Genomic DNA, 18,327 nt, shown 5'->3' with positions numbered 1-18,327 from the left:
TGCTGCGAACGGCGATTTGGCTCAGTGCCAAATTCTCTATTCTTGCTGGCCATGATGCAAGACAGTGGCACAGTGCCTAGCACTGCTGCCCCACAGTGCCAATGGACTCAGGTTCAATTCTCAGCTTGGGTCACTGTCTGTGCAGACTCCGCACATTCTCCCCGTGCCTGCGTGGGTTTCTTTCAGGTGCTCCGGTTTCCTCCCACAGTCTAAAAGATGTGCAGGTTAGGTGCATTGGCCATGCTAAATTCTCCCTCAGTGCGTCCAAACAGGTGCCACAACACCAACAGTCCCACAGCCTCATTTCCCAGCTTGTTACTTGTGCTTTGAGTCACCTCGTGTGTTCATCTCATCCTGCCTATTTTTATTAAAGTTTAGCTCCACTGCATGCAATTTTGGGGCGAGTTATTCTTTAATTCTTTTAAAAGAATATAAGAAGTAGGACAGCATTGGGCTATTTGGCCTCTTGAACCTGCTCCACCAAGTTCATGGCTGGTCTTCCAAGCTGTCTTACAACCTGAAAGAATGCTTTCTATGGTGCATCTGTAAAAGTTGGTGAGAGTCGTAGTCGACATGCCAAATTTCCTTAGTCTTCTGAGAAAGTAGAGGCGTTGGTGGGCTTTCTTAGCTATAGCATCAGCGTGGAGGGACCAGGTTGGTGGTGATCTGGACACCTAGAAACTCAAAGCTCTCAACCGTGTAAGCTGACTTGCGACACTAACAAAATAAATAAACTTTGATTCCCTTAGTGGCCAGAAATCTGTTAATTCTCAGTCTCGAATACACTCAGTGACCAAACACCCACAGCCCTGAGAGATGGAGGATTATGAATTTTTGGAATTCTCTGAGTAAAGAAATGTCTACTCGCCCAAAATAGCCAATCCTGTATCCTAGAAGCGTTATTCCTAGCTCTGGGCACTCCAGCTGAGGGAAAATATTTCCCCATCGAACCCTTTCAAGAATTTTACATATTTCAATGAGATCAATAAAATCTCATTTGTCTAATCTCTAGGGAATACAGGCCCAGGCAACTCAAATCTCTCCTTCAATGAGATATATTTTACCATGATTATTTGGGCAGAGAACAGAGGAGCTGTGGTAATAGCATACAACATCAGGCGGGCAATTTTCACTGGCCACTGTACGTGGAAACTTTGGAAGCAAAAATAGAAAAACATTGACCATCTATAAGACCATAAGATATAGGGCCATAAGAAATAAGACCTTAAGATATGGGAGCAGAATTAGGCCATTCAACCCTTCGAGTCTGCTCCCTCATTCAACCATAGCTAATGTGATTCTCATCCTCATTTTCCTACCTTTTCCCTGTAACCCCTGATCCCCTTATTGATCAAGAACCTACCTACCTCTGTCTTAAAGACACTCAAATGACCTGGCCTCCACAGCCTCCTGTGGTAGAGAGTTCCACAGATTCACCACTCTCTGGCTGAATAAATTCTTCCTTATCTCAGCTCTGAAGGGTCATCCCTTTATCCTGAGATTGTGCCCTTGGATCTTAGTCTCTCCTACTAATGGAAACATCTTCCCCATGTCCACTCTATCCAGGCCTTTCAGTATTCTCTAAGTTTCAATGAGATTCCCCTCATTCTTCCAAATTCCCTTGAGTGTAGACCCAGACGCCTCAGTCTCTCTTCATACATCAAGGGCTTAAGTCTGTTTTGAACTCTGGGGAACTTGGATTATCATTTTTAACAATAAGATAAATCTTGAGGCATGTATGGGATTGGAGTGTAGCAGCAGCGAACATCCACATTTCCTTTGGTTCTGCCCATGTCAACTGCCCTCCGACCCTCATGGTCCCTCTTGTAGGAGGATCAAGGATCAGGGGTCATTCATTTAAGACAGAGGTGAGGAGATGTTGTTTTCTCTCAGAAGGCCTCGAGTCTCTGGAACTTTCTTTCCCAAAAGACAGAGTCTTTGGATATTTTTAATGTTGAGTTGGATAGATTCTTGATCAACATGGGGGTGGAAGTTTATTGGGGGCAGGCAGGAATGTGGGGTTGTGGTTATAATCAGATCAGCCATGATCTTATTGAAGGGCAGAGCAGGATTGAGGGGCCGAGTGGCCTATTCCTGCTCCTAATGTGTTTGTTGTACGCTCACCCCAGGCTGGTATGCAATGCATAAACTGTCTGGGTTTGTAGACTATGCAACTGCAGAGGCATCACCCCGAAGCTTGATTCTGTCACCACCTACACACGTAACTCATAGGTAGAGATCATAATTGGGACCGGGAAGGAATCCCATCCGTGTTTCTGGGGGCCAACGGCAGCCTGGCTCCCTGATTGCTGTCTGGCTTCACACAGGCAGGGAAAAAAATCTCTGAGCCTCACAATTTGGTCACACACCACTGGTTGTCGACAAAGTCACTGAGCACACTTCCGATAAAATGAGTTACAGACTGACGCAACACAAGAGGCCATTTGGCCCTCCTGGCACAGTCTGCTCTTCTTCATCAAGCTATCCAATTACGTCCACCCCCCCCCCCCGCCCTTTCCCCAAGACCCCACAAATCTTTTCACACCTATATCAATTCTTCTTGAATTTGCCTTGCTGCCCTTTCAGATCACACATTTATTTACTAGTGTCACAAGTGAGGCTTACATTAACACCACAATGAAGTTACTGTGAAAATCCCCTAGTCGCCACACTCTGGTGCCTGTTCGGGTACACTGAGGGAGAATTTAGCTTGGCCAATCCACCTAATCAGCACGTCTTTTGGACTGTGGGAGGAAACCGGTGCACCTGGAGGAAACCCACGCAGACATGGGGAGAACATGCAGATTCCACACAGTGACCCAAAGCCAGGAATCAAACTCCCTGGCACTGCGAGGCAGCAGTGCTAACCAGTGTGCCAATCCACAACAACTCAATAAAATCTTTTCATCTCCCGTTGGCCTTTTTGTCAGTTATTTAAGATCTATGTTCACGCCTACGAATGGAAATAATTGCTCCCCATCTACTCTATCACAGCGCCACACAATTTATTTGAATATCTTATTAATAATAAATTAAACAATGGCATGGAAATGATGCGGTGAGATACTGGGAGCGAATGTGTCATGTTTTTGGCTGAAATCCCCCTGCATTATTTTAGCTACAAGTGAAAACAAAACAGCTGGCACCTCTGGTTAGAATAAAAGGATAATTTCAGATGAATGCATTAGTTACTTTCATCGATCAGAAACATCATGTCATCATCTCCACACAATAAAAACCAAATGTCCAAGGTTGGTCTTGTAGGTTAAATATTCAGACACTAATTCCACTGCCTCTCTCGTCAGAAACTGCCTTTCCCAATGCATTACTGCTTTGCTTTGCAGCCAGTCTCCAGTGGCTGTTGTTCCGAAGCAGAACACCAGCACAGATGCTCCTGTTCTTGGGCATCTCACTCTGCTCTCTCCATTTCCACCCAGGGGAGTCAGTGGGGTTGAAGCAGCTTTGCAAGAGTCCAACAAACAGCCCCTCCTCCTGGCCAGGCCAACAACTGTCCCCTTCCACAGCCTCCCCCTGCCCCATGGTGCACCTTCCATTCTTCTCTTCTGACTCACTCCTGCCTCCCCCCCCCACATCCCCGAGCTACTGGGATTCCCCCCCCCCCCCCCCCCCACTGACCTACTGGGATCCCCCCTCTCCTCCTGCTCCCCCCCTCTCCTCCTGCCCCCCCTCAACCGACCTACTGGGATCCCCCCCTCTCCTCCTGCCCCCCCCGACCTACTGGGATCCCCCCTCTCCTCCTGCTCCCCCCCCAACCGACCTACTGGGATGCCCCCCTTCTCCTCCTGCACCCCCCCCAACCTACTGGGATGCCCCCCTTCTCCTCCTGCACCCCCCCCCGACCTACTGGGATCCCCCCCTTCTCCTCCTGCCCCCCCCCCCCCGACCTACTGGGATGCCCCCCCTCTCCTCCTGCTCCCCCCACCACCGGCCTACTGGGATGCCCCCCTTCTCCTCCTGCCCCCCCCCGACCTACTGGGATCCCCCCCTTCTCCTCCTGCCCCCCCCCCCCCAACCAACCTACTGGGATCCCCCCCTCTCCTCCTGCACCCCCCCCCTGACCTACTGGGATCCCCCCCTCTCCTCCTGCACCCCTCTTCTCCTCCTGCACCCCCCCCCCGACCTACTGGGATGCCCCCCTTCTCCTCCTGCCCCCCCCCCCGACCTACTGGGATCCCCCCTCTCCTCCTGCTCCCCCCCCCCAACCTACTGGGATCCCCCCCTTCTCCTCCTGCACCCCCCCCAACCTACTGGGATGCCCCCCTTCTCCTCCTGCAGCCCCCCCCCCCCGACCTACTGGGATCCCCCCCTCTCCTCCTGCCCCCCCCCCCCCGACCTACTGGGATCCCCCCCCTTCTCCTCCTGCCCCTCCCCGATCTACTGGGATCCCCCCTCTCCTCCTGAACATGACAAGTCTGCCGCTGCAAATACGCTTCACTATTTCTCCTCACGTCCAAAAATTACCTATATGTATGCGTATACCCCCAAGATCATACACACATACAAATTTGTGCGTGCACACACACACGTTTATCTGTGTATACACACAGTTGCATATGTGCACACACTCACTCGTGCATGCAGTTTGAGTTCATTTATTAGTGTCACAAGTGAGCTTACATTAACATTGCAATGAAGTTACTGTGAAAATCCCCTAGTCAGTCAGTCATCGCACTTCGGTGCCTGTTCGGGTACACTGAGGGAGAATTTAGCACAGCCAATGCACACAGTAGTCATGCACACATTTGTGCATGTACACACACACATACAGAAACACACATTGAACCCTTGCTGTTCGTAAGCACCATTTTGGGAAAGATTTATTCATTGCCTCCACTTTGTGAAAAAATTTCAAGTATGGCAAAAAAAAATTAGTTACGTTAAAAAAAAAGGTTTTCCCAAATGACAGGCTCCCAGACATTGCATTTGCAATATCACTGCTGTAATATCATACCCCTAGTAAGATCATCACCCCCTCTCGACTAACCTCTTCTCCTCACCATCCTCCCCTTTCCAGTTCCACGCTGCTGACAAAATTCAGCATTAATAAAGGGACGCGTGACAATGAGAAAATAGCACATATCTGAGCAGCCCTGCAGCCGGCATCAGAGCGAGCGACAGATGGTAAACAGGACCACACTTTACATTGCAAATGCAAATAGCAGCGAAACGCCTAAACAAAAACAGGACATCCTCACTCACAATCTGCTGTGCTGCAATCACATTCAACACAGCAGCACAACCTTCCGTCAATCTGTCAATGCAGCAGCACAACCTCCCGTCAAATCGGGATGGCCTCATTTCATAGCCACTGCCATTAAAAAAAAAAATCATACAGCAGACAATATTCCACTCTGCCATGGCCAGGTCTGCCCAGGTATTCCACCTGATGTCCCCCTGCAACCCCCTCTCAGCACGGTGCAGCGCAATGGTTAGCGCTGCTGCCTCACAGCGCCAGGGACCCGGATTCGATTCCCCGGCTTGGGTCACTGCCTGTGCAGAGTCTGCATGTTCTCCCCGTGTCTGCGTGGGTTTCCTCTGGCTAATCCAGTTTCCTCCCACAGTCTGAAAGACGTGCTGGTTAGGTGCACTGGCCATGCTAAATTAGATAAGTAGTCTCACGGCACCAGGTTAAAGTCCAACAGGTTTATTTGATAGTAAATGCCACAAGCTTTTGGAACACTGTCCCTTCTTCAGGTGACTGGAGAGTTAAATTACCCCTTAGTGTCAGGGGATTAGCAGGATAAATACATTGGGTTAAATGGGGATAGGACCTGGGTGGGATTGTTGTCAATGGGCCCAATGGCCCCTCTTCTGCACTGTATGCATTCTATGATGCCTCACTGAAGTCAACCAAATCAGGAGATTAATCAGCTAACGGTCAACATTTCAGCTCCGATGCCAGCCATGGCTCAGTTGGTAGCGCCCTCACCTCCAACCCACAAGCTCCAGGTTCAAATCCCACACCTGGACTTAAGCACAAAAATCCATCTCCCTCTTCAGTGCAGTACTGAGAGAGTGCTGCACAGTCGGAGGTGCCATATCTTAGATGAGATGTTAAACCATGATCTGCTTGGGTGGAAGTACAAGATCCCAATGGTCTATTTCAAAAGAACAGCAGTAAATTCTCCCAGTGTCTTGGCCCAATATTTAACCCTCACTCTTCCTAAATCAGACTATCCAGTTATTATCATGTTTGTAGTTACGGGAGGGAGTTTGCAGCGAGCAAGGTTCTCGCTGTGTTTCCCAACAGTGAGTACACGTCAGAAAAATGCTTCAGTGGCTGTAAAGCACTTTGAGATGGTTGGTGGTATGCAAGGCGCTATACAAATGCAGGACTTCTTTACTTCCTGCGCTGAAAGTGGACCGAGATAATGTTTCGCTTCTGTTTTTTTACATTCGGTTTGTCTCCGAGCAATTTGGCCAGAATTCCCTGGTTGTTCACGCCAGCGGAATTCTCCAGTCCTGCTGCAGTGAATGAAGGTTTGGCTGAGCGCCAAATTCTCTGTCCTCATTCGCAGCAGATGTGAACGGACAGCGAATTTCCCCCCCACCCCTAGAGTACCTCAAAACTAATAGATGGATTTCAATGAAACTTGGTACACAAGGAAGGTCAGGCCCAAGGGGGGGGGACTGGTCCATCTTTCACAAAACCATAGGTCCAAATTCAGATCCCGGAAACTTTTGAAGGACGTTTTTAACTTTGGGAGAAGGGGATGAGTTGGCTTTTTCTTTCAGGAAGTTTATATTTGATTTTGAATGTTGTCCACTGTTGGGATTACCTCAGCTCTACGACACACTGTCAAAATGCGAGCAGAGTTTTCAGAGTAGCTTGTTGGATGTGGATTGGCCTGAAGTTTCCTCAATGAGGTGGAAATACTTGTTTTTTTTTTGGCAGGTTTGTAGTTACAGAGCATCAACCAGGCACGGAAGAGCCTCAATCGAGGAAGAGCTGCCTAAAATAACACAACTGGACAAAAGGCGCAAATCACCCGTGATCTGAGTGAATGGCAGGACAGGCTAAAGGGGGTGAATGGCCTTCTGTTTTTGTCATCTTGAACCCTTGAAAGCATTGTTAGAATGGGGATCATCTCACTATCATAAGGAGTCATTGAGGTGAATCGCAAAGCTGACATTGAGAAGGTGGAGGGAGGAATGGAAGGCATTGATGGGGTTAGATGAAGTGGGAGAAAGGAGGCTCATGCAGGACGGAATCCCTACAGTGCAGAAGAGGCCATTCGGCCCATTGAGTCTGCACCAACTTTCTGACAGAGTATTTTACCTAGGCCCTCTCCCCGTTACCCCACACATTAACCCCACTAACCAACACATCCTGGGATACTAAGGGGCAATTTAGCCTGGCCAATGCGCCTAACCAGCATGTCTTTCGGACTGCAGGAGGAAACCAGAGCACCTGGAGGAAACTCACGCAGACACAGGGAGAACAGACTCCGCACAGATAGTGACCCGAGACTGGAATTGAACACAGGTCCCTGGCTCTGAGGCAGCAGTGCTAACCATTGTACCACTATGCCACCCCACCCCTTTGGAAACCATTGCGGCTCAATGATCTGTTTCAGTGCGTAACTGGGAAACAATGCTAGCCATCTGGCAATTTGATGGGTTTGTTTTCTTGTGTCTTTATCTCCTTCACTCAATGTTGTTCTTCACCCAGGAAAACCCTGACCAATGGGCACTCAGGACTCAGACATCTTCTCCCCTGGAGTTGGACAGATTGAAGTGAGAATGAGAAAGTATCCCACAGCTAGTTAGCAATGTGGAGAGAACTAGTTGCACAAAGCTGGAAGCAGAGCCTATGGGTGGGATTTTCCAGCCCCACCGCTGCACATTATCCTGGCAGCAGAAGCAGCTGATCATTGGCCGTCAATGGGATTTTCCAGTCCTGTTGACTTTTTCCATAACTCACTTGTCCCTTTACTGGAGAACCTGCCACTGGGTGACCATAAGACATAGGAGCAGAATTAGGCCACTCAGCCCATCGAGTCTGCTCTGCCATTCAATCATGGCTGATATTTTTCTCATCCCCATAACCCCTGATCCCCTTATTAATCAAGAAATAAATCATATTCACATACAATATTCATATATCATAGGCTGGGATGTTGCCAGGACTTGATGGCTTGAGTTATAAGGAGAGGCTGGATAGACAGGGACTTTTTTCTCTGGAGTGTGGAAGGCTGAGGGGTGATTTTATAGAGGCCTATGAAATAATGAGGGGCACAGATCAGTAGATAGTCAATATCTTTTCCCAAAGGCAGGGGAGTCTAAAACCAAAGGGCATAGGTTTAAGGTGAGAGGGGAGAGATACAACAGGGTCCAGAGGGGCAACTTTTTTTCACACAGAGGGTGATGAGTGTCTGGAACGAGCTGTCAGAGGTAGTAGTAGAGGCAGGTACAATTTTGTCTTTAAAAGCATTTAGATAGTTACATGGATACAACAGATATAGACGAGATGGGCCAAATGAGGGCAATTGGGACTAATTTAGGGGTTTAAAAAAAGGGGCAGTATGTACAAGTTGGGCCAAAAGGTCTGTTTCCATGCTGTAAACTTCTATGACCCTTGACTATTATCATACAGATCAGAGAATCCTACAGCACGGAAGGAGGTCATCGTGTCTGTGTTTTTTTTTAAAAAAAGAATTATCAAAACTCCCTTGTTCTTTCACCATTGCCTTCCAAGAAGCAACTTCTTTTAAAATATTCCAAATAATCCCCATGGAATTTTTTTGGTCAATTATTTTGGATGTGGAGGGGAAGGGTTCACCTTCTGCAGAAGTGGAAGATCCTGTCAGCAAGAGGAACGGAATACACAGCTCTTTGAACATCTGGATGGATTCTTGGTGAGCACGGGCTCTGATATCACTATCTGATGACACTATTTGAGATTAGGAAGAATTTCTTCCGCCAGATGGTGGTGAATCTGTGGAATTCATTGCCACAAAGGCCAAGGAGGCCAGGTCATTGAGTGTATTTAAAACAGAGATAGATAGGTTCTTGATTGGTAAAGGGATCAAGCATTACGGGGAAAAGGTGGGGGAATGAGGTTGCGGAACTTACATAGAACATAACAGCACAAACAGGCCCTTCGGCCCACAAGTTGCGCCGATCATATCCATACCTACCAGGCCTATCTATAACTCTCAATCCCATGTATTCATCCAGAAGTCTCTTAAGACCCCCGCGAGTTCGCCTCTACCACCACCGACGGCAGCCGATTCCACTCACCCACCACCCTCCGAGTAAAAAACTTACCCCTGACGTCTCCTCTGTACCTGCTCCCCAGCACCTTAAACCTGTGTCCTCTCGTAGCAACCATTTCAGCCCTGGGAAATAGACTCCGAGAATCCACCCGATCTATACCTCTCAACATTTTATAAACCTCTATCAGGTCGCCTCTCAACCTTCATCTCTCCAGGGAGAACAGACCTAGCTCCCTCAACCCATCTTCTTAAGGCATGCCTCCCAATCCAGGCAACATCCTTGTAAATCTCCTCTGCACCCTTTCAATAGCTTCCACATCCTTCCTGTGTGAGGCGACCAGAACTGCGCACAGTACTCCGAGTGGGGTCTGACAAGAGTCTAATAAAGTTGCAGCATTACCTTACATGGCATGATTGAATGGTGGGGCAGACTCGATGGGCCAAATGGCCCAACTTGCTCCTATATCTTACGGTCTTCAAGTCTTATTGGAGGCTGGCGGGATGCAGATTTAAGATTACTATCGGATCAATCATGATCTAATCAAATCCTTGTTTCTCTGCACGTATAACAAATACAAATAGGTTTCGAAAGAAAAAAAGAAAATAACTAAAATATTAAGGAAAGTAAACACGAAATGTGATGAAGTAAAATGGCACCATCTGGGAAAAGTAAATAGATTTTATTAAAAGTACACTTGTATCCAGCATTGGACCTGTGTAACCACGGCTGGCAGGTTCCCTGCTGGACAATCAAACTCCAAAAGAAAATTTCATACCTTCCATCAAAACCGTTTAATTTCCCTGCACAGCAGAGCAATAAAATGTGTCTCGGAGAGAGAGCTTCCTCTGCATTCTTTTATCCATCATTCATGGGTGAGGCACATTTTCCTCCTTACTCTGGCACTCACGCCTATCATTAGCAAGAACTCAGGAGGAGTCTTATCCGCATGACACTGGGCAGACATGGGCTTGGAAAGAGAGACTGGCAAGATTTTCTTTCCAAGTCCAAACCCATATCTGTCCAATGTGTCACTTGTATAAGACTCCTCTCGAGTCCCCGCTAACGATAGAACATTTCCCTGCTAATTATCCTTTATCAAAAGCAGCCATTGTTATTGAGGTAAATCAGAGAATCCTACAGCACAGAGAGAGGTCATCATGCCTGTGGTTTTTTTTTTAAAAGAATTATACAATTGCTTCCCCTCCCTTCTTCTTTTGCCATAGCCTTCCAAGAAATTTCTTCTTTTAAAATATTCCAAATAACCGCCAGGGAATTTTTTTTTGTCAATTATCTTCAATCCTTGTCCTTCTGCCAACTGGAACAGTCTCTCCTACTCTGTCAGGACACCTCATAACTTTGAGCTCACCTCTCCAATCACAGAATCGTACAATCTCTACAGCGCAGAGGGTGGCTGTTCGGCCCATCGAGCCTGAACCAACCTCAATCCCATCCGGGCCCTACACCCACATCCCCAAACACTTAACCCTCTGACCTATACATCCCAGGACACCAAGAGGCAATTTATTTGCTTTATTATTGTCACACGTATTACTATACAGTGAAAAGTATTGTTTCTCGCGTGCTACACAGACAAAGCATACCGTTCATAGAGAAAGAAATGAGACCGTGCAGAATGTAGTGTCATGGTCATAGCTAGGGTGTAGAGAAAGGTCAACTTAGTGCAAGATGGATCCAATCAGAAGTCTCAAAATTTAGCACGGCCAATCAATCTAATCCGTACATCTTTGGACTGTGGAGGAAACTGGAGAATCCGGAGGAAACCCACGCAGATTTGGGGGAAATGATTCAAACTCCACGCAGACAGTGACCCGAGAGTGGAATCGAACCCGGGTCCCTGGCACTGTGAAGCAGCAGTGCCAACCATTGTATCACTGTGCTGCCCCAGTATGTGGCCTGGAATGGAGCACTTGAGCTATAAGGAGAGGTCAGATTGGCTTGGATTGTTTGCTTTAGAGCAGAGAAGGCTGAGAGGGAACATAATCAAGATGTATAAAATGATGAGGGATATGGACAGGATGAATAGGATGGAGCTTTTCCCCTTGATCAATAACAAGGTGGTATAGTTTTAATGAGAGAGGATTTGTGGAAAACATTTCTCACTCAAAGGATGGTGGGTGTCTGGGATGCGCTGTCTGGGCCAGTAGTAGAGGCAGGAAACCTCACTATATATAAAGTACGTGGATGAATACTTGAAATGTCACCACATTTAAGCCAAGTGCTGGAAAGTGTGATCAGTGTAGATTTAGTGAGGCCTTGTTGGTGCAGAGTCGATGGGCTGATGGGCCTCTTCTATACTGGATGACTATGGCTTTCTCTGAAGTGGGCAGAATTCTTAGCCTTTTGGCCCAGAACTGACAGTCCCACACCCAGAGCCATAGCTGACACTGAAAAAGGAGAGTCAGTCACTAACTCCCGGCACGGTGGCACTGCTCCTCATAGCGTCTGTCACTGCTCCTCAAGGCATCAGGGACCCAGGTTCAATTCCAGCCTTGGGTCACTGCCTGTGTAGAGTTTGCACATTCTCCCTGGGTTTCCTCCAGATGCTCCAGTTTCCTCCCACATTCCCAAGATGTGCAGGTTAGGGGCATTAGCACTGAATGTGTGGGGTTATGGGGAGAGGGCAGGGTGCAGGGCCTGGATAAGATGCTTTGTAGGAGAGTTGGTGCAGATCCGATGGGCCGAATGACCTCCTTCTAACACTGCAGGGATTCTATGATTCAGGTCATTATCCCGATGGAATGGAGATAGTTAGAAGAACTTTTTGTAAACCCACATGGCGAGATACATGGAACAAGATGCTGTGGAAAACCAAGGAAATTCTGTGCAGACAACGTGAAGAGAGATCTGTCACAGGAAGGGTCTGGGTGATTGCGGTGGCCAGGGCTAGTTTCAAATGGAAGAGGAGTGAATTCCTTTAACCCTGTCACCATCGCTGAGCTGACAGACAGTAATTTATGATGGGAATCTTTGTGCATGAAGACATTGGGGGTCACTCAAGAGAGAGAGAAAAAAAAGCTTGCCAACGTTGGCAATGAAACAATGCCCACTTGGCCAGTATCAATTGGCACTTGTGTGAACGTAAGCCAGTCAGAAAAGGAGAAAGGAAGCAGTACCAGGGACAGTGCGTCTAACCAACACCACCCCAGTGCTTTCACTGGGGAGTTAAGATTCTCTGTTACTGGTGCCAGATCAACTCATCATTCAACAGGCATCAGCCCCACTGACACCATCTCGCCTTGTTTCCTCCCCACAAAGCGCATTCATGGGCTGTGAGCGTTGCTGGCTGGGCGGGCCTCTGTTGCCCATCCCCCAATTGTCCTCGAGCGACCTTGTTGAACTACGTGGTGCATTAAACATCAGAGCTGTCAGGAAGGAAGTTCCAAGAGTTGGACCCGGCAGCAGTGAGTCAGCATGGTGTGCTGGTGTTACACTTAGGGAGGTAATTCCAGAGCTCAGGGCCTAGGCAACTGAAGACATGGCTACCAGTGACGAGACAAGTCAATTCAGGATGTATAAGAAGCCAGAATTCGAGGAGGGCAGATATCTCAGAGGGCTGTGAGGCTGGAGGAGGTTACCAAGGTACGGAGGGGCAGGGCTTGGAGGAATTTGAAAACAACTAATGAGAATCACAGAATCCTATAGTGCAGAAGCGGGCCATTCGGCCCATCGAGTCCGCATCAAAGTACAGCACAAGAACAGACCCTTCAGCCCTCCAAGCTTGTACTGATCACGATGACCTAACTAAACCGAAAAAGACCTTCCGCCCTTACCTCCCTATTCATGCACCCATCCAGATGCCTCTTAAAATGTTGCTGATGTGCCTGCTTCCACCACCTCCTCTGGCAGCGCGTTCCAGGCACTCACCACTCTCTGCGTGAAAACTTCCCCCGCACATCTCCCTTAAGCTTTCTCCCCTCTCCCCTTGAACCTGTGCCCCCTTGTAATTGACACTTCACCCTGGGGAAAACAAAGCCTCTTAAGATTGGGCAACAACCACTGTCCCAGCCAGCAACACCCATATCCACTGAATGAATAAAGAGTAATTAAATACTTAATCCTTGAACTCATGCACTCAGTATCATCGGTGCAAGGGTCTAGCAGGCTAATCCAGTAACATAATCACTTCACTAAAATACCAAACTCCCTGGGAAATGAAGAAAAAACACTTTAGTTAACTATGTAAACTATGCACGCTGCCTTCTTTTAATAAGATAGCAGTATTGGCACTCCACTGAGTTTAACGTGTGAGAATTTGTACATGTCTTTATTTATCTTAATCCGTGGAAGATCTCACCCGACTATCATGAAATCGCAGAATAATAATCGCATTTGGTTTTTAAATATTCATGGATGTTCAAAGAATGTGATACATACAAGAACTTGCACTGAGATAGTCACTGTGAAAAGATCAAGGCTTCACACAGAGTCATGGAGTGGCAAGTCTGAAAGGATGATATTGCTGGGAGGGAGGTTGGAGGAGACTGCGGACTGGTTGGGGAAGCGGTAGTCTCACAGCACCAGGTTAGAGTCCAACAGGTTTATTTGGAATCACGAGCTTTCGGAGCGCTGTCCCTTCATCAGGTCAGCAATCACACTTACCTGATGAAGGAGCAGTGCTCCGAAAGCTTGTGATACCAAATAAGCCTGTTGGACTTTTAACCTGGGGTTCTGTGGCTTCTTACTGTGCCCACCCCAGTCCGACACCATATCAAGGTTAGAGAGTGGCCATGGAGGGGTAAAAGGGGCACGAAAGACAAGAATTTTAAATTTAATAGTCCAATGACGAGCTGCCAATACACAGTGGTTAGCACTGTTGCCTCACAGTGCCTGAGTGAAGGAGTTCCATCGGTATACGTGGTAGAAATTTCACCATAGTATCAGATTACAAGCCATTGTTGGGTTTATTCCAAGTGGATAAACCAGTACCACCAATTACAGAGATAGGCTCTGAGGAAGGGGATTCTGTTTAAAAGAAGCAGAGTCATAGGCAGATTCTTAGGTTTAGTACTAGATGGGAAGAAAAGAGTTATTTTTTTGCAGGTTCAATTCCGACCTCGGGTCACTGCCTGCGTGGAGTTTGCACATTCTCTCCATGTCTATGTGGCCTTCCTCCGGGTGCTCCGGCTTCCTCTCACAGTCCAAAGATGGATTAGGTTGATTGGCCGTGATAAATTGACCCTAGCGTCAAGGCGATTAGCAGTGTAAATACGTGGGGTAACATGGGAACAGGGCCTGGATGGGACTGTGGTCAGTGTAGGCTCGATGGGCCAAATGGCCTCCTTCTGCACTGTAGGGGCTGTATGATATGTTACAACTGTTCAAAAGTCTGATGGCAGCAGGGAAGAAACTGTTCTTGAGTCTATTAGTACTTGTTTTCAGACACTTGTATCTTTTTCCCCAACTGAGGAAAGTGGCAGAGAGAATGTCTGTTGCGCATGGAGGTGAGGGGGGAGTTTTAAAGTGAACAGATAGCAAAAATGATAATTATTGTAACGGAAGCTTCCTTATAGCAATATGGTTTCATAAAATGCTTAGGTGTTGTAATCCAGTTCACAGGAGAATGGTGTAAAGACGATAGATAATTAGATCTGCACAGAACATTCACTCTGTTTCCACATCTAAAACCAAATGGAGTCCACGCAGGTGTGAGTGGCACATTACTCCTTACATCTGCTCAAAGTAATAACATTAGCAACGCTGAGGTACCTGGGCAGAGGCAGCAGACTACAGGCTTGTCTGCTGCACCATACCTGGGTCCCCACAATCACAGCACAACCTCCAAAACAGTAAAAATGCCCACAAGGCAATCAGCTTGTCAGAACAAAACCCACTAACATCCTTTAGGGAGGGAAATCCACCAGGTTGTGACTCTAGTCCCACACCAAGTGGCAAACTGCAGGGAGCCCTGACCCTCTTTCATCAATTTAAGATGGGCACTGAGAGAAAAGTTGCAAATTTGGAAGGTACTTTTGATTTTACTTCAATGTGCTTATAACGTAGAACTTTTTGGCTAGCACGGTGGGCACAGTGGTTAGCACTGCTGCCTCAGAACGTCAGGGTCCTGGGTTCAATTCTGGCCTCGGGTCACTGTCTGTGTGGAGTCTGCACATTCGCTCGACGTCTGTGTGGGTTTCCTCCGGGTGCTCCAATTTCCTCCCACAGTCCAAAGATGTGCGGGTTAGGTGGATTGGCCATGCTAAATTACTCCTTAGTGTCAGGAGGACTAGATAGGGTAAATGCAAGGGGTTAAGGGGATGGGGCCTGGGTGGGATTGTGGTAGGTGCAGGCTTGATGGGCTGAATGGCCTCTTTCTGTACTGTAGGGATTCTAAGAAATTAACTCACCATCACAAGGAGTAGTTGAGGCTAACAGTACATTGCTGCCTTTACAAGCACACAAAGGCGAATGAGATAGAAGACTGGTACAATAGGGTTAAAGTGGGAGGAGACTCGTGTGGAGCATAAATACCAGTGAGCACCAGTTGGGCCGAATGGCCTCTTTCTGTGCCTTAAATTCAACTGCACCAGGGTTACAAAAAGGCAGCCACCTTCTCAGGGCAAATATGGAAGGGCAATAAATATTGGCCTCGCCAGCGAGGCCCACATCCTGAAAATGAACTAAACAAAAAAAAACTTTGGACTTTAAGGCCTTAATAGAGATTATTCCATTTCACAAGTCATGATGATTATGACCACACAGGAAAATATGCACATAATTCTTGCCAACTCATTTAATTAGAAGCTTATGGCTTGCATAGTGATGTCAGGCTGAAGAAGTCTGGTGTGATGTTCAAGGATGGGTTTGGACTGGAGGTGTAGGGCAAGGGGATGGTCAAGATGACAGAGAAGGATCATTCCAACAGGTTAAGACTTCACTGATCAGTTCTACTTGTGACACTGAACTTTTCTTGTCATTCTCCACACCAGAAGTGTCCATATGGGTTGAAAATTGTACAGTTATGACCACAATGGGACACATGGTGTGGCGTATACTGGACAGCCCCTTCTGGTAGGGGAATGGCCACAGAATGGTACAAAGGGGCATTAAAGACAAGAATGGCCCATGAAGTTCCACTGGTCTTCTCAACACCAATTCACTAGATTGATTCCAGAGATGAGGGGTTTGTCAGATGAAGAGGAGATTGAACAGTTTAGGCCGATAGTCTCTGGAATTTAGAAGAATGAGGGGAAATCAAATTGAGGTATTCAAGATGATAAAAGGCTATGGATAAAGTAGGCATGGAGCAGATGTTTCCTCTTGGGGCCATTCTAGGACGAGAGTTCAGTCTTCGGATAAGGGGTAGAAAATTTAAAACAGAGTTGAAGAGAAACTATTTCTCCCAAAGGGTTGTGAATCCGTGGAATTCGCCACCCCAAAGTGGGACAGTGAGTAAATTTAAGGAGGAGTTAGACAGATTTTAATTGGTAATGAGTTGAAGGATTATGGGGAGATGGCAGGAAAATGGGGATGAGGAGCACATAGGCCATGATTGAATGGCAGAGAGGATTCAATGGGCCGAATGGCCTAATTCTGCTCATTTCTTATGAGCTCTTAAGGACATTTGCCCCAATGTAATGGTCTTCAGCTGCGCTCCGACAGGGATCATTACCCACGATGCCAAGCCTCAGTCAGTCTCTCTGCAAAGGCTGAATTCTAAAGAGTGAGCGAATCATGGGAATTTCCAGCAGATCAGGGAGTGACTGTGGAGGATGGCTTCCGCGTTATCACACGTGCGTTGGTTCATTCAAGAAGTTCAAAGCAAGAGCTTGCAAAGCAGCATGGGACGGTGACCTACTGACGTCTGGGAAAGCCTCAACATCAGAAAACCTTCTGGCTGTATCTCACTGCTGTGTTGTTGTAACAAATTCTTCAGCTCAAGTGCAGGCCTGGACAGCACCCAGACCGCTACGCTGGAGAGATGTGTGGAAATAAAATCCAGACTGACATTTCAGTACAGCACTTGAGGCAGCCCTGCATTGTCAGAGGCGCCATCCTTCAGATAAGACCCTCGACCATCAGCAGTACAAACAGATTGACCGAGTGTTATCACATTTCTGTTTGTGGAAACTTGCTTTGTGCGTTTCCTACACTTCAAAAGGTACGTGGCTGTAAAGTGCTTTGGACCATGCTGTGAACACGTGGTTGTCACATTAAGGCTTCTCCCTCTTGACCACTGTACAACCCAACCCAAGATCAACTGCATTGGAAAGTGCCCAATCCAAGGGTTTAAAATGGTTCTTTGAGTAAGGATACATGCCAGGTGAGGAGATAAGGAGAATTGAACCCACTCCAAAAACTGTCAAGATTTGGAATGCTACCTCGGAAAAGCTGGTGAATGATAATATCGCAATTAGTTGTAAAAGGGATTTGGGCAGGTTACAGAGAATGAGGAAACTTGGGGGTTACTGACAAAACAGTACCACAGTCGTTACCACTGCTGCCTCTCAGCACCAGTGACCCTGGGTTTGATTCCCGGCATGGGTCACTGTCTGTGTGGAATTTGAACATTTTCCTGTGTCTGCATGGGTTTCCTCCGGGTGCTCCAATTTCCCCCAAAAGACGCGCTGGTTAGGGTGCACTGGCCATGCTAAATTCTCTCTATGTATCCGAACAGGCACTGGAATGTGGCAACGAGGGGATTTTCACAGTAACTTCATTGCAGTGTTAATGCAAGCCTACTTGTGACATTAATAAAGTAGCGTGAGATTACTCCCTGGGCAGAGACAGCATTGGCACAATGGAGTGAATGGCCTTTGGTGTATGTTCCTACTTACAGTTTGGGTGTAAAACAGTATTCTGGAAGCCGGAACCCACCCTCATGTGAAAGGGGAGTGGTGCTACAGCGAGTGGGGGGGGGGGGGGGGGGGGATCTCAGACATGAGCAGGAACATTGAAAAGCATGTTTAGCCCATTGCCTCAGGTTGCTGTCACTGAAATCAGTGTCAGTGTCACACAGTTCCAGACACGTTCTCTGCTCAGGACCCAACTTCAGAAAAAGGGAAAGAATCTACAGCGTGAAGGGAAAGTCTGGTGCGAGATAAGTGGACGCTGACACCGCGACCCCCT

At 47.4% G+C, this 18,327-nt stretch overlaps 1 protein-coding gene across 2 annotated transcripts in view; it reads right to left on the bottom strand.

Moving 5' to 3' along the window:
• LOC145353814 (protein CBFA2T1-like) overlaps positions 1 to 18,327 on the bottom strand; it is a 124,885-nt gene that overhangs the window by 66,145 nt on the left and 40,413 nt on the right. The window lies entirely within an intron of this gene.

This window comes from Carcharhinus amblyrhynchos, chromosome 16 (assembly GCF_965287045.1).
Source record: "Carcharhinus amblyrhynchos chromosome 16, sCarAmb.v2.hapA, whole genome shotgun sequence".
In the NCBI taxonomy this organism is placed as follows: domain Eukaryota; kingdom Metazoa; phylum Chordata; class Chondrichthyes; order Carcharhiniformes; family Carcharhinidae; genus Carcharhinus; species Carcharhinus amblyrhynchos.
The sequence above is the reverse complement of the archived record's forward strand: the minus strand, read 5'-3'. Positions and strand labels throughout refer to the sequence as shown.